Source organism: Oncorhynchus tshawytscha, unplaced genomic scaffold (assembly GCF_018296145.1).
Source record: "Oncorhynchus tshawytscha isolate Ot180627B unplaced genomic scaffold, Otsh_v2.0 Un_contig_3505_pilon_pilon, whole genome shotgun sequence".
Lineage (NCBI taxonomy): Eukaryota > Metazoa > Chordata > Actinopteri > Salmoniformes > Salmonidae > Oncorhynchus > Oncorhynchus tshawytscha.
The window spans coordinates 227803-250318 of NW_024609673.1; the positions used below are offsets into that span (position 1 = coordinate 227803).

The 22516-nt window shown below is 41.0% G+C and overlaps 1 pseudogene; it reads left to right on the top strand.

Annotated features, from left to right (window-relative positions):
* The first annotated feature begins 4035 nt into the window (after window positions 1-4035).
* On the top strand, window positions 4036-11341 carry LOC121845444 (annotated as a pseudogene).
* The last annotated feature ends 11175 nt before the right edge of the window (window positions 11342-22516 follow it).

The following is a 22516-nucleotide window of genomic DNA, read 5'->3' on the forward strand; positions in this document are numbered from 1 at the left end:
TACAGTAGTGAGGCTATATACAGTAGTGAGGCTATATACAGTAGTGAGGCTATATAGAGTAGCGAGGCTATATATAAGAGCCTATATACAGTAGTGAGGCTATATTCAGTAGCGAGGCTATAAACAGTACAGCTACATACAGTAAGGCTATATACAGTAGCAAGGCTACATACAGTAGCGAGGCTATATACAGTAGCGAGGCTATATACAGTAGCAAGGCTATATACAGTAGCGAGGCTATATACAGTAGTGAGGCTATATACAGTAGCAAGGCTATATACAGTAGTGATCTATATACAGTAGTGAGGCTATATACAGTAGCGAGGCTATAAACAGTAGCGAGGCTACATACAGTAGCGAGGCTATATACAGTAGCAAGGCTATATACAGTAGCGAGGCTATATACAGTAGCGAGGCTATATAGAGTACAAGGCTATATACAGTAGCGAGGCTATATACAGTAGTGAGGCTATATACAGTAGCAAGGCTATATACAGTAGTGAGGCTATATACAGTAGTGAGGCTATATACAGTAGCGAGGCTATATACAGTAGCGAGGCTACATACAGTGAGGCTATATACAGTAGCAAGGCTATAAGAGTAGCAAGGCTATATATAGACACCGGTTAGTCAGGCTGATTGAGGTAGTATGTACATGTAGATATGGTTAAAGTGACTATGTATACAGTATATGATGAACAGAGAGTAGCAGTAGCGTAAAAGAGGGGTTGGCGGGTGGTGGGTGGCTGGACACAATGCAGATAGCCCAGTTAGCCAATGTGCGGGGGGCACTGGTTGGTCGGCCCAATTGAGGTATTATGTACATGAATTTATAGTTAAAGTGACTATGCATATAAGATAAACAGAGAGTAGCAGCAGCGTAAAAGAGGGGTACGGGCCTTCCTCTGACACCGACTGGTGTAGAGGTCTGGAAGGCAGGAAGCTTAGCCCCAGTAATGTGGGCCGTACGCACTCCCCTCTGTAGTGCCATGCGGTCGGAGGCCGAGCAGTTGCCTTACCAGGCAGTGATGCAACCAGTCAGGATGCACTCGATGTTGAAGCTGTAGAACCTTTTGAGGATCTGAGGACCCATGCCAAATCTTTTTAGTGCAACAGGTATACAGAGATGACCAGTTTACAGAGGAGTTTAGAGTGCAATGATGTGTCCTATAAGGAATATTGGTGGCAAATCTGATGGCAGAATGGTAAAGAACATCTAGCCACTCGAGAGCACCCTTACCTGCCGATCTATAAATGATGTCTCCGTAATCTAGCATGGGTAGGATGGTCATCTGAATCAGGGTTAGTTTGTTAGCTGGGGTGAAAAAGGAGTTACGATTACGATAGAAGAATCCATGTCTAGATTTCACTTTAGCCTGCAGCTTTGATATGTGCTGAGAGAAGGACAGTGTATCGGCTAGCCATACTCCCAAGTACTTGTATGAGGTGACTAGCTCAAGCTCTACATCCTCAGAGATAGTTTGACTGTTGCTGGGTGTTATCGGCCACTATCAGCACCGGCCTTGTACCCTAAATGCCCTAAGGTCTCTCCTGGCCCCTTACACTAAGTCTGAATTTGTCCTGCTAGGTGACCTACGCTGGGACATACTTGACCAGGTCTAAAGCAATGGGACTCCCTAAATCTTTCTCAGATTATTACCAATCCCACAAAATATGACTCCAAACACCCAGAAAAGGCTACTCTCCTTGATGTTATCCTTACAAATAATCCTGATAGGTATCAGTCTGGTGTTTTGTGTAATGACCTTAGTGATCACTATTTTACAGCCTGTGTTTGTAACGGCTGCTCAGTGAAACAACCTGTCCTGATTTGTCATAGACTCTTGCTAAAAAACTTTAATGAGCAAGTCTTCCTTCAGGACCAGGCCTCTGTAAATTGGTATAGAATCAGCTTGATCTTCTCTGTCGAAGATGCTTGGACCTTCTTTTTTTGATATTTTCATTGGTATCGTTAACAATTATGCGCCCAAAAGAAAATGAGAATAAAAAACAGGTTCAGCCCCTGGTTCGACCGTGATCTGGTAGAGTTACTCCACCTCAAGAATTCTATTTGGCAAATCGCTCGGCACACATACTCAGGATGACTGGTTCTCGTTCAGGCAAATTAGAAATAAGTGCAGTCAGGCTATCCGGAAGGCCAAAGTTACTTTAGTTACTTTGGAAAACGGTTAAAGCAGTTCTCTCTCTGTGGGTCTAACCCCAAAGTTCTGGAAAATGTCCGGTTAAAGCACACCTGGAGTCCCTTAATAAACCCTCCCTCCTCAAGGAGTACAGCTGCCCTTAATGTTGATGATGTGGTTGTTACTGACAAGGAGCACATGTCCCATAATGTTGATAATGTTGATGATGTGGTTGTTTTACTTAATGTTGATGATGTGGTTGTTGACAAGGAGCACATGTCCCATAATGTTGATGATGTGGTTGTTACGGACATGGAGCACATGTCCCTTAATGTTGATGATGTGGTTGTTACGGACAATGTTGGAGCTGAACATGTCCCTTAATGTTGATGATGTGGTTGTTACGGACATGGGCACATGTCCCTTAATGTTGATGATGTGGTTGTTGGGCCATGTCCCTTAATGTTGATGATGTGGTTATTTACTGACAATGGGATGTCCCTTAATGTTGATGATGTGGTTGTTACGGACAAGGGCACATGTCCCTTAATGTTGATGATGTGGTTGTTACGGACATGGAGCACATGTCCCTTAATGTTGATGATGTGGTTGTTACTGACAAGGAGCACATGTCCCTTAATGTTGATGATGTGGTTGTTACTGACATGGAGCACATGGCTGAGCTCTTTATTCACCACTTCATTCCTTTTAAGATGACACCATCTATCTTTTCATATGTGTGCAAATCTTTCTAAAACAGAAAATGGACACAATTCAATATATCAATCAACAAGGAGGTAAGAATATAGGCTGTAAGAACATGATGAAGGCTGGATGTATTGGCTGAAGATGACTGAACTGCTCCGTTTTATTTGTTTGTTTTTTTTATTTAACTAGGCATGTCAGTTAAGAACCAATTCTTATTTACGATGACGGCCTACCCCAGCCAAACCTGGACGACACTGGGCCAATTGTGCGCCACCCTATGGGACTCCCAATCACAGACGGATGTGACAGCCTGGATTCAAACCAGGGACTGTAGTTACACCTCTTGCACTAAGATGCAGTGCCTAGACCACTGCCACCATTCAGGATAATTCATTTAACAGGTGTGGCCGTGCCTCTTAAAAACTTGATCTGACGTCTCTAAACAAGTTATGTAATTTATAGGGATAATCAAGGTGGTCAGCTGATTTGCCTAAGGTGTCTGTCTTCGATTTCCTGTCAACCTCAGGGCCATTCAGAGTCATAAAGAAAGGGGTGAACAGATGAGCTATTGTCCCTAGTGGCCTTTATGGCCCCATCATATAATGAAGCCAACATTCCAGCTCTGTTAAACCACTTCAGGACATGAAGGGTGATGCTGGTTCCTGTGTTAATGTGTAATTGTAAATTACCCCCCATTATTGTGGTCTATGGTTCGTATCCCTCGTGGTCTATCGTTACAGCAGGAGCATGATGGGCGGGGCACTACTTCTGATGATAAACAATGTCATATCACTGATGGGCTTGACATTGATGACATGAGGTTAGAAGCTGGGTTACGGGAAGGAGGGACCTCTTTATACAGGCAGAGCCTTTGAGTGGACGGTTAGGTGTTCACACAACTCTGATCAGAACAGACATACTTTCTGAACTCATTAGAGCTTCTACCTTTGGATTGGATATGACATTTTGAACAAAGATTGCTTGGATTGTAACAAACCACAAACAAACTGTGGACTAGACCTTTGCAGAATGAGAAACATCATGGACTTGACCTTTGGCTTCTTTTCATGCGAATCCAGCAAGATGACATCTGAAGCTGAGATGGCGGTTGAGGAGGGCTACATATCCCCCGCCCACCTCTCCCTTCCATCCGGCGTTCCATCCACTTGGGAGTCCAGGCGGGAGTATGATGAGGGGGAGCGACATCTTCTCGACCAGCAGGGGCACGGTGAGCGAGAGGGGCCGTAACCGCAGCTGGCTACTCTCTAGCATCATCACGGTCAATGTCCTGATCCTAGGTATTGCTCTGGTCAGTGGCAGTGTCTTCAACAACGTTAAGATCAACGCCATCCCAACCTGCAGATCTTCCTCATCGTCCTCGTCATCCTCACCACTGCCTGGATGCTGTACTACACCATCTACACATCCAGGGAAGATCATGCCGTGCTCTACAAGGATAGCTATGCTGGGCCTGTGTGGCTCAGGGGTAAGAGAAGACACATGCTTTTCTGATCTTCTGGGTCTATAGCTGCTAAATTCAGAAACTTTTCCAGAGTTCACAGTTTTTGTTTTCCCCTGAAAATCACTGGAAATTAATAATCTCTCTCTCTGTTAAAATCACTGGAAATTAATCATCTCTCTCTCTGTTAAAATCACTGGACATTAATCATCTCTCTCTCTGTTAATATCACTGGACATTAATTATCTCTCTCTCTGTTAAAATCACTGGACATTAATCATATCTCTCTCGGTTAAAATCACTGGAATTAATAATCTCTCTCTTTCTGTTAAAATCACTGGAAATTAATCATCTCTCTCTCTGTTAAAATCAGTGGAAATTAATAATCTCTCTGTTAAAATCACTGGAAATCAATAATCTCTCTCTCTGTTAAAATCACTGGAAATTAATAATCTCTCTGTTAAAATCACTGGAAATTTAATCTCTCTCTCTGTTAAAATCACTGGAAATTAATAATCTGTTAAAATCTCTCTCTCTGTTAAAATCACTGGAAATTAATAATCTCTCTCTCTGTTAAAATCACTAGAAATGAATAATCTCTCTGTTAAAATCACTGGAAATTAATAATCTCTCTCTCTCTGTTAAAATCACTGGAAATTAATAATCTCTCTCTGTTAAAATCACTGGACATTAATAATCTCTCTCTGTTAAAATCACTGAATTAATAATCTCTCTCTGTTAAAATCACTGGAAATTAATAATCTCTCTCTGTTAAAATCACTGGAAATTTAATCTCTCTGTTAAAATCACTGACATTAATAATCTCTCTCTGTTAAAATCACTAGAAATGAATAATCTCTCTGTTAAAATCACTGGAAATTAATAATCTCTCTGTTAAAATCACTGAAATTAATAATCTCTCTGTTAAAATCACTGGAAATTAATAATCTCTCTCTCTCTCTGTTAAAATCACTGGAAATTAATAATCTCTCTCTGTTAAAATCACTGGAAATTAATAATCTCTCTTTCTGTTAAAATCACTGGAAATTAATAATCTCTCTCTCTGTTAAAATCACTGGAAATTAATAATCTCCCTCTCTGTTAAAATCACTGGACATTAATAATCTCTCTCTGTTAAAATTACTGAAATTAATAATCTCTCTCTGTTAAAATCACTGGAAATTAATAATCTCTCTCTCTGTTAAAATCACTGGAAATTAATAATCTCTCTCTGTTAAAATCACTGAAATTAATAATCTCTCTCTCTGTTAAAAACACTGAAATTAATAATCTCTCTGTTAAAATCACTGGACATTAATAATCTCTCTCTCTGTTAAAATCACTGAAATTAATAATCCCTCTCTCTCTGTTAAAATCACTGGAAATTAATAATCTCCCTCTCTGTTAAAATCACTGGACATTATTAATCTCTCTCTGTTAAAATCACTGGAAATTAATAATCTCTCTCTCTCTAGTACTAATCTCTCTGTTAAAATCACTGGACGTTAATAATCTCTCTCTGTTAAAATCACTGGAAAATCCCTCTCTCTCTGTTAAAATCACTGGAAATTAATTATCTCTCTGTTAAAATCACTGGACATTAATAATCTCTCTCTCTCTGTTAAAAATCTCTCTCTGTTAAAATCACTGGAAATTAATAATCTTTCTCTCTGTTAAAATCTGGAAATTAATAATCTCTCTTTCTGTTAAAATCACTGGAAATTAATAATCTCTCTCTCTGTTAAAATCACTGGAAATTAATAATCTCTCTCTCTGTTAAAATCACTGGAAATTAATAATCTCTCTGTTAAAATCACTGGAAATTAATAATCTCTCTCTGTTAAAATCACTGGAAATTAATCATCTCTCTCTCTGTTAAAATCACTGAAATTAATCTCTCTCTCTGTTAAAATCACTGGAAATTAATAATCTCTCTCTCTCTGTTAAAATCACTGGAAATTAATAATCTCTCTGTTAAAATCACTGGACATTAATAATCTCTCTCTGTTAAAATCACTGAAATTAATAATCTCTCTCTGTTAAAATCACTGGACATTAATAATCTCTCTTTCTGTTAAAATCACTGAAATTAATAATCTCTCTCTGTTAAAATCACATAATGTTAAAATCACTGGAAATTAATAATCTCTCTCTCTGTTAAAATCACTGGAAATTAATAATCTCCCTCTCTGTTAAAATCACTGGACATTAATAATCTCTCTCTCTGTTAAAATCACTGGAAATTAATAATCTCTCTGTTAAAATCATGAGTATTAATAATCTCTCTCTCTGTTAAAAAAATCACTGGAAATTAATAATCTCTCTCTCATTAAATCACTGGACATTAATAATCTCTCTCTCTGTTAAAATCACTGAAATTAATAATCTCTCTCTGTTAAAATCACTGGAAATTAATAATCTCCCTCTCTGTTAAAATCACTGGACATTAATAATCTCTCTCTCTCTGTTAAAATCACTGGAAATTAATAATCTCTCTCTCTGTTAAAATCACTGGAAATTAATAATCTCTCTGTTAAAATCACTGGACATTAATAATCTCTCTCTCTGTTAAAATCACTGGAAATTAATAATTAAAATAATTAATCATCTCTCTCTCTGTTAAAATCACTGGAAATTAATAATCTCTCTCGCTGTTAAAATCACTGGAAATTAATAATCTCTCTCTGTTAAAATCACTGGAAATTAATTATCTCTCTGTTAAAATCGCTGGACATTAATAATCTCTATCTCTGTTAAAATCACTGGAAATTAATAATCTCTCTCTCTGTTAAAATCACAGGAAATGAATAATGTCTCTTTCTGTTAAAATCACTGGAAATTAATAATCTCTCTCTCTCTGTTAAAATCACTGAAATTAATAATCTCTGTTAAAATCACTGGAAATTAATAATCGCTCTGTTAAAATCACTGGAAATTAATCATCTCTCTCTGTTAAAATCACTGGAAATTAATCATCTCTCTCTCTCTGTTAAAATCACTGGAAATTAATAATCTCTCTCTCTGTTAAAATCACTGGATCTCTCTCTCTCTGTTAAAATTAATAATCTCTCTCTGTTAAAATCACTGGACATTAATAATCGCTCTCTCTGTTAAAATCACTGGAAATTAATAATCTCTCTTTCTGTTAAAATCACTGGACATGGTATCCAAGAGTACATCTGACCCTGGGAAGTAGTTGGCCCTGGCCTGCTGCTGTTTTCCTAGCCACCATGCGTGCTTCTATAACTGCATTGCTTGCTATTTGGGGTTTTAGACTGGGTTCCTTTTCAGCACTTTGTGACATCTGCTGATGTAAAATGGGATTTATAAATACATGTGATTGATTGATTGAAGTAGATTAAGGGCCTCATTGCCAAAATGCCAGAGCATCCATTTAATAATATTTATTTCTGTTAAAATCACTGGACATGAATAATCTCTCTTTGGATTGGGAAGAGTTCTATTCTAATAGGATATCATTCACTATACCTAGGCAAAGTTTTACATTCACCCATTGTTTTTAATGAGTGTGATTATTGAATAAGTGTGAGTTTTTTTCTCTAGGTGGACTGGTGCTGTTAGGCTTATGCAGTCTGATTATGGACGTGTTTAAGATTGCTAACTACGTAGGCTACCTGCACTGTGACTCTGCTGTAGAAGATAGCGTTCCCTGTCGTACAAGCTCTATTCATACTTGTAGGTAAGAACACAAGTTCTGACATCTCAAATGGAGCTTCCATTAGGTGATATAACATTAAAGGAAACCACTGAGATTTGGCTAGTGGGAAAATGCAAGTATAGGTGATCATTGTATCTTTCTCAGACATACTTCCTCTGGCTCACGCTAAAGACTGTGTACAGCTACAACAGAACATAACTGGGTGAGGGTAACTAACTGCTACTGTATAAGTTAATTTATTACGGTTTAATTATGTAAATTGATGGTTGGACATTTAACATTCCCTTTGGGAAGCATAAGAGTCTTATCTATTATATTATGTTATATTATATTATTACAGAATTAAATAGGATATAAAAATAGTTAGTATTCTATTCTATTCAACTCCTGTGTTTCCCTCTTGAACTGTGGGCTGATGTTGACTCTGTCTACCAATCTGATGTTGTGGATGGCAGCAGTCAGAGAGTCCATACACCAGACTGTTGTTCTACCAGAGGACGGCAGCCATGCACATTCCTATGACATCAGAGGTGAGAACATTGGTCTGTTGAATCTTAATACTACAGGGTTGGGTTCAATTCCATTTCAATTCAGTATGTAAACTGAAATGGGAATTCCTTGTTTAAGGGTTCAATTCCATTTCAATTCAGTATGTAAACTGAAATGGGAATTCCCTGTATTTAATGGGTTCAATTCCATTTCAATTCAGTATGTAAACTGAAAGGTTCCTTGTTTAAGGGTTCAATTCCATTTCAATTCAGTATGTAAACTGAAATGGGAATTCCTTGTTTTAAGGGTTCAAGGGTTCCATTTCAATTCAGTATGTAAACTGAAATGGGAATTCCTTGTTTAAGGGTTCATTGAAGGATCAATAAAATAAAATACATTTTCAGTTTACTTTCTGAACTTACTGTATTTAAATAGAATTACTGTCGACTATGAAATACAACCAACCGACATAACAAACATCACCTCAGAGTCAAACAATAATGTTTCATTTTATTTCAGCCCCTGGTGGATCCAGCAGCTGTAACTGCAGCCACTCTGCCTGTGCCGTCTTAGAAAAGGCCTATTACTACCTGTACCCATTCAACATCGAGTACAGCCTGTTTGCCTCGGCCATGGCCTACGTCATGTGGAAGAACGTGGGCCGCCTGGTAGACGAGCACAACCACCACTCGCTCCATTTCCGCCTGAAGGACGTGCTGGTGGGGCCTGCGGTCGGGCTGGTCATGCTGGTGGCGGGCCTGGGAACCTTTGTCATCTACAAGGTGGACGTGGAGTCGGGGAACCGGGAAACGTGACACGGCGCTGATGATACACACGTGATGAACACTGTGGCTGTGACGCTCATGTCCGTCTCGACCGTGGCTGGTTGCGCCATCTACCGGCTGGACCAGAGGGACCACGTGTCGGGAAGAACCCCACACGGAGCCTGGATGTAGGCTTGCTGATCGGCGCCTCATTCGGACAGTTCACCATCTGTTATTTCACCATCGTGGCTGTGGTGGCAACGGGGGCCGGGGGCCACCTCAACGCTCTCAACCTGGCTGTCTCCCTGCTCACTGTGATCCAGCTCTGCCTGCAGAACATCTTCATCATCGAGGGCCTCCATCGTGAGCCCTTCCACGAAGACATCCACCGGGCCTCTGTATTCACAAACCCATACGTCCTTCAAGCCCAAACCCATAGAGACATACACAACCTCCCAGGGACATTCATGGAGACCAAGACGTCCCCGGCCCTCACAGTTCACAGTATGCATGTTGCTCCTTCTGCTCCTTCTAGCTCCCCCCTTCCTCAGCGCCATAGGCTGACCTGGAAGAGGAGGGCCCTGAAGGAGATCTGTGCATTTCTGCTGCTCTGCAACATCCTTGTGAGTAGCCTACTGAGTACCCACCACTGTCCTTTTCAAAATGGCTCTTTTAAAGGGCTTGTTAACCTAGGATGTTGTCCTTTCATCCAAAACAGTTTTTATTAAGTTTGGATAAAACTAGGGCCTCCTGAGTGGCGCGGTGGTTTAAGGCACTGCATCACTGTGCTAGCTGTACTGCATCACAGTTCTAGCTGTGCCACTAGAGATCTTGGTTTGTGTCCATGCTTTGTGGCAGCTGGCCACGACTAGGAGACCCATGAGGCGGGGCACAATTGGCCCAGTGTCGTCTGGGTAAGGCCGGCAGGGATGTTCTTGTCCCAACGCACAATAGCGACTCCTGTGGCGGGCCGGGCGCAATGCATGCTGACACGGTCGCCAGGTGTACGGTGTTTCCTCCGAAACATTGGTGCGTTTGGCTTCCAGGTTAAGTGGGCGTTGTGTCAAGAGGCAGTGTGGCTTGGCTGGGTTGTGTTTTGGAGGACACACGGCTCTCGACCTTCGCCTCTCCCGAGTCCGTATGGGAGTTGCAGCGATGGGACAAAACTGTAACTACCAATTGGATACCACGAAATTGGGGAGAAGCATTTGGAATCAACTTCAACACCCGAGGTACTTCGAAAAGAAGATGAAACTGCTGAACCATCATTTAAAGTATAACAAATATATGTATGCATAACTTGCTCATGAAAACGGGGTGACTGGTTATTTCTACAGTACAATACATCATAGTAGAGTATGATCCTAACTAGTATGTTTAAGTTGAAAGATTGGACTGAACATCTTTATTCTGTTTCCGTTGACAGCTCTGGATCATGCCGGCGTTTGGCGCCCGCCCCCAGTTTGACAACACGATTGGAGCAGAGTTTTACGAGTTCACCATGTGGGCGGCTGTTGTGAATATCGGACTCCCTTTCGGAATCTTTTACCGTATGCACTCAGTCGCCAGCCTCTTTGAGGTCTTCCTAACCTCCTAAGCTGGAAAATGACAGAAACTATTCTGAAATATTTTTTGTATAATATGTTTTATTAAATATTATAACATGCTTTATTTTATTCCCACAACAAATACAAATGTATACTAATGAACAACCATTTACAGCCGCACAGAAACAACAACTACATCTCATCTGCCCAGACCTGTATGCTCACATGCCCATCCCTAGAACAACAACTATGTCTCATCTGCCCAGACCTTTATGCTCACATGCCCCTCCCTAGAACAACAACTATGTCTCATCTGCCCAGACCTTTATGCTCACATGCCCCTCCCTAGTGCCTGAATTATTGTTTGCCACTTGGCCTTAAATTGTACCAATTTGTTTTTCTCGGTGGCCCATGCTATTTCAACATTTCAATAATAAATCAATAGGTTTTTCCATTGTTAGTGATGGTGGATTGATTTCTATGTTTTTTGTATACATCTTTTCAAGAATAGTGATGAGAAGAGAATCTTGCAGCCCATTGGGTGTCTCACTACCCCCCCCATATGCCATGTCTTGAAATGTCCAGACAGACGGATTAAAAGTAAGTTTACATTGTAATACTTCTGACAGCCAATTTTCTAGCTCTGCCCACAACTTTTGGACTTTATAGCATTCCCAGAAAGCATGGATTATGGAGTTATTATTAATTTTACACTTAAGACATGCCTCTGCCCTTGTGCTGAAGAATGTGAATTCTGTCTCTTGTATCAAAAATATCTATGCGTTAATTTATACTGGATTAAGCATAATTTCGTTAGTTATGTTCCAACTTTCCCTCCTTCTTGTGTCAACGTCAATTGTTTTTAATTCTTGGTTCCTAGAGCTTGTATATTTTTTCTAGGAGATCATCAGTTGGATAGGCTCTCTGCAAGCTTTTCTTCCCTATCATATGAACATCATTTTCTGAAATGTTTTTTTTTTTTTAAGGTTGCTCTGATGTCCAAACGATTTCAAATTGCTTTTTTTTTTTTACATGTAACTTCTTAGTATTCCATGTGTACCAATTTATCTGTGAATTCTGAAAAGCTATCCAAGAATTGTTCCATAAGGTTGTGTTTTTAGGGAGTGATGTTGGTTCTTGTAGAACACGTTACATGTTCTTCCATATTGTTATGTTGCTCTTATCTGTGAAGTTGTTCATGTTCTTATCTGTGAAGTTGTTCATGTTCTTATCTGTGAAGTTGTTCATGTTCTTATCTTTATCCTTAGGAAATAAACACGTAAAAAGATGAGCATTCGCATCTTCAATATTTACCCATTGTTCATCTTTAGTGTATTTAACTGCATGTCGCAAGTAAAAGCCTTGGGTGGCGAGTTGATACAATCCCAAGTCTGGGTGGTTAAAACCACCATCAAATTTAGGAAGATGGAAAACTTTCCTTTCTATTCTATGAATTTTATTTGCCCATAAAGTCTGTAATGACCGAGTATACATTTTAAAAATGTATTCGCCACGGTAATTGGTATTACCGAAAATAAATACAAAAAACTTCGGGAGCCATGACATTTTGAAGAGGTTTATTCTACCTGGAAAATGAATGGGAAGATTGTTCCATTTAAATAGATCTGCTTTTATATTGTTGAGTAATGGAATAAAGTTATCTTTATACATTTGTTGTTCGTTGTCACTTATTAAGCAGCCTAAGTCAAAAAAACAACAACTGTCGTCCACTTAAAGAATTGCTGTAGATCATGAGTTATTATTTTTCTATTGCCATTATTTCATTTTTTTCCCAGATGATTTTGAGATTTTAAAGTATTCTTAGGAAAGGGGGCATTGAGTTTTTAATATTGGTATTATAACCCTTGTTATTATTTTATTGTCACAATTTATTAAACTTTCCAGTAATGTTTTCATGGTATCCAATTGGTAGTTACAGTCTTGTCTCATCACTGCAACTCCAGTACGGACTCGGGAGAGGCGACCGTGTCAGCGCGTATTGCGCCCGGCCCGCCACTACAGCACGATGGGACAAGGACATCCCTGCCAGCCAAACCCTCCCTAACCCAGACCACGGGCCAATTGTGCGCCCCCCCACCTGTCGCCAGGTCACGGCCGGCTAAGTCAAGCCTGGACTCAAACCACAGCTAGAGATCAATGCAGTGCCTTAGACCACTGCACCACTTGGGAGGAACTAGATCTTCCTAGTTTTAATATAACTGAAATAACAGTTTTATACATGGAACTAGGAAGTACTGAATTGAGTGACATACACTACCTGTCAAAAGTTTTAGAACACCTACTCATTCAAGGGTTTTTCTCATTTTTTAAATTATTTTCTACATTGTAGAATAGTAGTGAAGACATCAAAACTATTAAATAACACATAAGGAATCATGTAGTAACCAAAAAATATATTTTATCTTTGAGATTCTTCCAATAGCACCCCTTTGCCTTGATGACAGCTTTGTACACTCTTGGCATTCTCTCAACCAGGTTCATGAGGTAGTCACCTGGAATGCATTTCAATTAACAGGTGTGCCTTGTTAAAAGTTAATTTGTGGAGTTTCTTTCCTTCTTAATGCGTTTGAGCCAATCAGTTGTGTTGTGACAAGGTGCAGGGTATAAAGAAGATAACCCTATTTGGTAAAAGACCAAGTCCATATTATTGCAAGAACAGCTGAAAAAAAGCAAAGAGAAACAACAGTCCATCATTACTTTTCAGACATGAAAGTCAGACAATACGGAAAAATGGTAAATGGTATGTGGCCTTGGCAGAAACAGCTTCATATGAAAGCTTGATTTGTAAAATGAATGGTAATCTCGCTAACTTTTCTGACATCTGGGGACATTTTCTCTCAGAGACAGAAAGTGAAAACAATATGTAATGACCTGATGGACTACATACATACATAGTTGTTATGGGGGAGGTGGGGGTTGTGGGGGAGGTGGGGTTGTGGGGGAGGTGGGTAAAAATGAAAAGTTTGTTTCCTTTTCTATCGTTGTGTGCGTGGTGCGTTTGGGGGGCGTCCACACCCCTGACTTTTTTACATTTTGTTGCATTGGAGCCTTGCCCTAGAATGGATTAGGTTGTTTTTTATTTGGTCCGTCTTGGAATGGGGCTGTGGCTTGGCGGGGGCGGGCAGGCGGGGAGTCTGGGTGCTTTCCGGGTGCTCTGTATATTCATGTCTGTCAAGTTATTGTTAAATGCCAAATGTAATTAAATTGCATTGTTGTTATATAGTAAAAGAAAACCATATAAACTCTAATATTAAAGAAAGATGGTCATACCATGGATCATTTAGCTATTTGATTACAAATTTAAATATATATATATATTTAACAAATATTTTTTAAATGATTTGATAAAATATTGAATTTGGCCTTTACTACTATCAAAACACATTGAAAAAGACAGTCAAAAAATGGATCATAAGGAATAAGGTTTTGATGTGTCTGTCCTATGTCTAGGACATACGTAGGACATACGTATAAGAAACCTCAGGAAATATTTGTATGTTTTTTGAAAACATATTTAATACTTTTTTGGGGGTAGGACAAAACTACCTCCATACTTCCATTCATTTTTTAAAACCGGTTAGCTTCAGACGATTCCAGTGACACTTGTGGGGGTCGTAGTCGTGAGAGTCATCTTTCCATAGAGTGGTCATATTAGTTTGAAGACCGTCTCAGGATGTCTCATCTTTCCATAGGGTGGTCATATTAGTTTGAAGACCGTCTCAGGATGTCTCATCTTTCCATAGGGTGGTCATATTAGTTTGAAGACCGCCTCAGGATGTCTCATCTTTCCATAGGGTGGTCATATTTTTTCCGTCAAGATAGAACTGCCAAAGGGGGAGGAGTTGCAGTCTACTGCAGAGATAGCCTGCAAAGTAATGTCATACTTTCCAGGTCCATACCCAAACAGTTCGAACTACTAATTTTGAAAATTACTCTCTCCAGAAATAAGTCTCTCACTGTTGCCGCCTGCTACCGACCCCCCTCAGCTCCCAGCTGTGCCCTGGACACCATTTGTGAATTGATCGCCCCCCATCTAGCTTCAGAGTTTGTTCTGTTAGGTGACCTAAACTGGGATATGCTTAACACCCCGGCAGTCTTACAATCTAAGCTAGATGCCCTCAATCTCACACAAATCATCAAGGAACCCACCAGGTACAACCCTAAATCTGTAAACAAGGGCACCCTCATAGACTTCATCCTGACCAACTGGCTCTCCAAATATACCTCCGCTGTCTTCAACCAGGATCTCAGCGATCACTGCCTCATTGCCTGTATCCGCTACGGAGCCGCAGTCAAACGACCACCCTCATCACTGTCAAATGCTCCCTAAAACACTTCTGTGAGCAGGCCTTTCTAATCGACCTGGCCCGGGTATCCTGGAAGGACATTGACCTCATCCCGTCAGTTGAGGATGCCTGGTCATTCTTTAAAAGATACTTCCTCACCATTTTAGATAAGCATGCTCCGTTCAAAATAATGCAGAACTAAGAACAGATATAGCCCTTGGTTCACTCCAGACCTGACTGCCCTCGACCAGCACAAAAACATCCTGTGGCGGACTGCAATAGCATCGAATAGTCCCCGCGATATGCAACTGTTCAGGGAAGTCAGGAACCAATACACGCAGTCAGTCAGGAAAGCTAAGGCCAGCTTCTTCAGGCAGAAATTTGCATCCTGTAGCTCCAACTCCAAAAAGTTCTGGGACACTGTGAAGTCCATGGAGAACAAGAGCACCTCCGCCAAGCTGCCCACTGCACTGAGGCTAGGTAACACGGTCACCACTGATAAATCCATGATTATCGAAAACTTCAACAAGCATTTCTCAACGGCTGGCCATGCCTTCCGCCTGGCTCCTCCAACCTCGGCCAACAGCTCCGCCCCGCAGCTACTCGCCCAAGCCTCTCCAGGTTCTCCTTTACCCAAATCCAGATAGCAGATGTTCTGAAAGAGCTGCAAAATCTGGACCCGTACAAATCAGCTGGGCTTGACAATCTGGACCCTCTATTTCTGAAACTATCCGCCGCCATTGTCGCAACCCCTATTACCAGCCTGTTCAACCTCTCCTTCATATCGTCTGAGATCCCCAAGGATTGGAAAGCTGCCACAGTCACCCCCCTCGATAAAAGACAGTACTGTGCAGCCGTCTTCATCAACCTTGCCAAGGCTTTCGACTCTGTCAATCACCATATTCTTATCGGCAGACTCAGTAGCCTCGGTTTTTCGGATGACTCTTTTCTCTGTATATATCAATGATGTTGCTCTTGCTGCGGGCGATTCCCTGATCCACCTCTACGCAGACGACACCATTCTATATACTTCCGGCCCGTCCTTGGACACTGTGCTATCTAACCTCCAAACGAGCTTCAATGCCATACAACACTCCTTCCGTGGCCTCCAACTGCTCTTAAACGCTAGTAAAACCAAATGCATGCTTTTCAACCGTTCGCTGCCTGCACCCGCACGCCCGACTAGCATCACCACCCTGGATAGTTCCGACCTTGAATATGTGGACATCTATAAGTACCTAGGTGTCTGGCTAGACTGTAAACTCTCCTTCCAGACTCATATCAAACATCTCCAATCGAAAATCAAATCAAGAGTCGGCTTTCTATTCCGCAACAAAGCCTCCTTCACTCACGTCGCCAAACTTACCCTAGTAAAACTGACTATCCTACCGATCCTCGACTTTGGCGATGTCATCTACAAAATTGCTTCCAACACTCTACTCAGCAAACTGGATGCAGTTTATCACAGTGCCATCCGTTTTGTCACTAAAGCACCTTATACCACCCACCACTGCGACTTGTATGCTCTAGTCGGCTGGCCCTCGCTACATATTCGTCGCCAGACCCACTGGCTCCAGGTCATCTACAAGTCCATGCTAGGTAAAGCTCCGCCTTATCTCAGTTCACTGGTCACGATGGCAACACCCATCCGTAGCACGCGCTCCAGCATGTGTATCTCACTGATCATCCCTAAAGCCAACACCGCATTTGGCCGCCTTTCGTTCCAGATCTCTGCTGCCTGTGACAGGAATGAATTGCAAAAATCGCTGAAGTTGGAGAATTTTATCTCCCTCACCAATTTCAAACATCTGCTATCTTAGCAGCTAACCGATCGCTGCAGCTGTACATAGTCTATCGGTAAATAGCCCACCCATTTTTACCTACCTCATCCCCATACTGTTTTTATTTATTTACTTTTCTGCTCTTTTGCACACCAATATCTCTACCTGTACATAACCATCTGATCATTTATCACTCCAGTGTTAATCTGCAAAATTGTAATTATTCGCCTTCCTCCTCATGCCTTTTGCACACAATGTATATAGACTCCCTTTGGGTGGTCATATTAGTTTGAAGACCGTCTCAGGATGTCTCATCTTTCCATAGAGTGGTCATATTAGTTTGAAGACCGTCTCAGGATGTCTCATCTTTCCATAGGGTGGTCATATTAGTTTGAAGACCGTCTCAGGATGTCTCATGGTCTGCCCCTGGTCACTGCAGATGCGGAAGTGCGAAATCGGCAGATGCGGCAGATTGAGAAGCAGTATTTGTGTTACATAACTCAACTAACCTTGTCCCAGATCTGATTGTGTCTTGCCAAGTTGACAGTGTTTGTGTTGTCATGACAAAGTTAGTGGCAGATAGACAATTCACACAGCCTTGCCAAATTGGCAAGACAGCACCAAACAAGATCTGGGACCAGGCTAGGACTGAACGTCACATCCTCCTGAAACGACCTGCATTCGTTTATTTTCTCAACTATCTGCACCAGACAAAATGTGTATAGTTGTGCTGATATAGGTGATGTTTGTGACACTACAATTTATTTCCCCAAGACACCGATAAGGCTATGCAAAATTGTGAATGATCTACATGACATTATTAAAGGTGAGGTCATTGGGTTGATTCCCACAAGACTTTCACCTGTTCAGTCATGTTATTTATCAGTGATTACTCCAAGGAAGGGAGTAAGGAAACTTATATGGAATTTGAATAGGCCTATAGTTGGCTCCCTCATGTGAATACACAGGATGACAACTTCCACCTATGGAGTAAATAATGAAAAGCAGAAAAAAGTACAACTACTGTGTAAAGACATACCACAAGACATACCACTGCTCCTAGCAGACCTTGGTTAGCAAAGCAAAACATCTGTTCCTCACATACTCCCTTTAAAGAACCTAACTTGAAAAACAAAGGGATAAAAAAACTCTTGCGATGCCGTAACAACATCATAGCCAGTATACACTTCCTCAAAATAGTCAGAATTATTCTAAGATAAATCCAGAAATATGTAATTCATTTTGACATTTTTTTGCTGAGGAGGTCTCAGTCATGCAGCTGTACATCTAAACGAAGATGTTTGGTGAAGTAAGTAATACAATCTTTTTTTAAACTAGTTGTGTCTCATTGAATGAATCCCGTCCATAATTCCTACTCCTATTAGGAGTAGTACTGTTTACCAATCACCGACGAAGGGGGCGTAGACTTCGGCTACCGAATTTCGACTTGCCTCAAGAAAAAAAAATGTGTGTGCTCAAAATGAAACTAATAAAAAAAGTCACAGAATTTAATTAGAAATGTGCATGAGTTGTTGACTGGGAAGCATGCGACAGGCTTTCGATATCAGAAAATTCTATATGACATCTTATGGTTCCTTCAAATGCAATATGATTGTAATATCTATCAACAATGACAAGCCACCGGGGTCTGACAACTTGGATGGAAAATGACAGAATAAAAGCAGACGATATTGCCACTCCTATTTCCCATTCCTTCAATCAAAGCCTACTAGAAGGTGTGTGCCCCTAGGCCAGGAGGGAAGCAAAAGATATTCTGCTACCCAAGAATAATAAAGCCACCTGTCCTGGCTCAAATAGCTGACCAATCAGCCTTTTACCAACCCTTAGTAAACTTTAGGAAGCACGCTTAAAGGGAAGGACATTCAAGAAGCATGGCACTTACACAAATGACTGAAGATTGGCGGAAAGAAATTGAAGATACAAAGATTGTAGGAGATGTTTTGTTAGACTTCAGTGTGGCTTTTGGCAATGTTGATCATAGTCTTCTGCTGGAAAAACGTATGTGCTATGGCTTTACACCCCTACTATTGTCACGCCCTGACCTTAATTATCTTTGTTTTCTTTATTATTTTGGTCAGGTCAGGTGTGACGACGGTGGGTATGTTAGTTTTTGAAATTGTCTAGGGTTTTTGTATATCTAAGGGGTTTTGTAAGTCTAGGTATATGGTGGCCTGAATTGGTTCCCAATCAGAGGCAGCTGTCTATCGTTGTCTCTGATTGGGGACCATATTTAGTTAGCCATTTGCCATAGGGTATTTGTGGGTTCTTATTCTATGTTTAGTTTCCTGTCTGCACTACTCATATTTGCGTCAAGGTTCATTATGTTAGTTTGTTCAGTGTTCTTTCTTTATTAAAGAAGTATGTATGCTTACCACGCTGTGCCTTGGTCTCTCCATACGACGACCGTGACAACTATATTGTGGATGAAGAGTTACTTGTCAAACAGAACACAGAGGGTGTTCTTTAATGGAAGCCTCTCCAACATAATCCAGGTACAATCAGGAATTCCCCAGGTCAGTTGTCTAGGCCCTTACTTTTTCAATCTTTACTAATGACATACCACTAGCTTTTTAGTAAAGCCAGTGTGTCTATGTATGCGGATGACTCAACACTCTACACATCAGCTACTACAGTGGGTGAAATCACTGCAACACTTAACAAAGAGCTGCAGTTAGTTTCAGAATGGGTGGCAAGGAATAAGTTCTAAATATTTTCAAAACTAAGAGCATTGTATTTGGGACAAATCATTCACTAAATCCTAAACCTCAACTAAATCTTGCAATAAATAATGTGGAAATTAGGCAAGTTGACCAACTGTCATGGTCAAAACATGTTGATACAATAGTAGCTAAGTCTGTCCATAATAAAAGTGCTCCTCTGCCTTTTTAACAACACTATCAACAAGGCAGCTCCACAGGCTAGTTTTGTCACACCTGGACTACTGTTCAGTCATGTGTTCAGGTGCCACAAAGAGGTTACTCTGAAAACTATGATTGTCTCAGAACAGGGCAGCATGGCTGGCCCTTAAATGTACAGGAAGAGCTAACATTAATAATATGCATGTGATTCTCTCATGGCGGCTCAAAGTGGAGGAGAGAATGACTTCATCACTAATTGTTTTTGTAAGAAGAGTTGACATGCTGAATGCACTGAGCTGTCTGTTTAATATACTAGCACACAGCTCAGACACCCATGCATACCCCACAAAACATGCCACCAGAGGCCTCTTCACAGTCCCCATGTCCAGAACAGACTATGGGAGGCACAGTTTATGTAGAGCCATGGCTACATGGAACTCTATTTCCACATCCGGTAACTGATGCAAACAGTAGAATCAGATTTAAAAAGCAGGTAAAAATACACCTAATGGAAGAGTGGGGACTGTGAAGAGACACACACAAAGGTACAGACACACACTTACACATAGTAAGATACACTCTACGCACACGTATATATGGATTTTTATAATGTAAATATGTGGTAGTAGAGACCTGAGGGAACACACTTAATATGTGGTGAAAAGTGTTATGAAATGTAATGTCATTAAATATTTTCAATTGTATTTAACTGCCTTAATGTTGCTAGACCCCAGGAAGAGTAACTGCTGCCTTGGAAGGAACTAATGGGATCCTTAATAAACCCCAGGAAGAGTAACTGCTGCCTTGGAAGGAACTAATGGGGATCCATAATAAACCCCAGGAAGAATAACTGCTGCCTTGGAAGGAACTAATGGGGGGATGCTGCTGCCTTGGAAGGAACATGGGGAATAAAACCCCAGGAAGAGTAACTGCTGCCTTGGAAGGAACTAATGGGATCCTGTAAACCCCAGGAAAAGTAACTGCTGCCTTGGAAGGAACTAACGGGGATCCTTAATAAACCCCAGGAAGAGTAACTGCTGCCTTGGAAGGAACTAATGGGGATCCATAATAAACCCCCAGGAAAACCCCTAATGAAGAAATAGCTGCTGCCTTGAAGGAACTAAACTAACCCCAGGGATCCATAATAAAACCCCAGGAAGAATAACTGCTGCCTTGAAGGAACTAATGGGGATCCATAATAAACCCCAGGAAGAGTAACTGCTGCCTTGAAGGAACTAATGGGGATCCATAATAAACCCCAGGAAGAGTAGCTGCTGCCTTGAAGGAACTAACGGGATCCATAATAAACCCCAGGAAGAATAACTGCTGCCTTGGAAGGAACTAATGGGGATCCATAATAAACCCCAGGAAGAGTAACTGCTGCCTTGGAAGGAACTAATGGGGATCCATAATTGCAGGAAGAGTAGCTGCTGCCTTGGAAGGAACTAATGGGGATCCTTAATAAATACAAATAAAATAATTGAAAGGCTTTGCTGGTTCCTTTATGAATAATTTATAATATAATATTCTGTATAATTCAAGAAAAAAATTGTACTTTAAACATCAAACACAGTATTTACAGTCGACAATGCTGATTGCAGAATGACATGCAGACAAATATAACAATGTACATGTAAGATATAGCCATTGACTTTACACAGTAACATGAAGTCAGTTTGGATATTTGTTTCTTTCAGTCTGGAACAGACAATAGTGTCCTTTTCAAGTTCTTGAAGAGATACAATCCTTGTCACATTGCCACTTTACAAAGACCACAGCAGTAAGGTCTCATTTGAGGAAGTGCAATTTCACAACATGACACATTCTCACTTTAATGTGTCAAATACAATTCATGTGAAATAGCAATGCCATCCAAGAATATTTTAGGCTGCTAACTAAAAGCGTAATTTTGACACTTTATAATACATTTCATGAATAAGCAACAGTAAACATTTCTGTATTTAGAAGCATTGGAATTCCTACAAATGTATAATCATTTCTGAACATGTATAAGTTTATATAATGTCTTCATAAAGGTCATAATAAAGTGTAACCAATGTCTCCCATCACTCTCTCCATCACTCTCTCCATACCTCTCTCCACCACTCTCTCCATACTCTCTCCATCACTCTCCATCACTCTCTCCATCACTCTCTCCATCACTCTCTCCACCACTCTCTCCATCACTCTCTCCACCACTCTCTCCATCACTCTCTCCACCACTCTCTCCATCACTCCATCACTCTCTCCATCACTCATCTCCATCACTCTCTCCATCACTCTCCCATCCACCTCTCTCCATACTCTCTCCATCACTCTCTCCATCACTCTCTCCATCACCTCTCATCACTCTCTCCATCCTCTCTCCACCACTCTCTCCATCCCCTCTCCATCACTCTCTCCATCACTCTCTCCACCACTCTCTCCGCTCCCACTCTCTCCATCACTCTCTCCACCACTCTCTCCACTCTCTCCATCACTCTCTCCACTCTCTCCACTCTCTCCACCACTCTCTCCACCACTCTCTCCATCACTCTCTCCACCACTCTCTCCATCACTCCTCTCCATACTCTCTCCACTCTCTCCACCACTCTCTCCACCACTCTCTCCACCACTCTCTCCACCACTCTCTCCATCACTCTCTCCATACTCTCCACCACTCTCTCCATCACTCCACCTCTCTCCATCACTCTCTCCATCACTCTCTCCATCACTCTCTCCACCACTCCACCACTCTCTCAATCCACTCTCTCCATCACTCT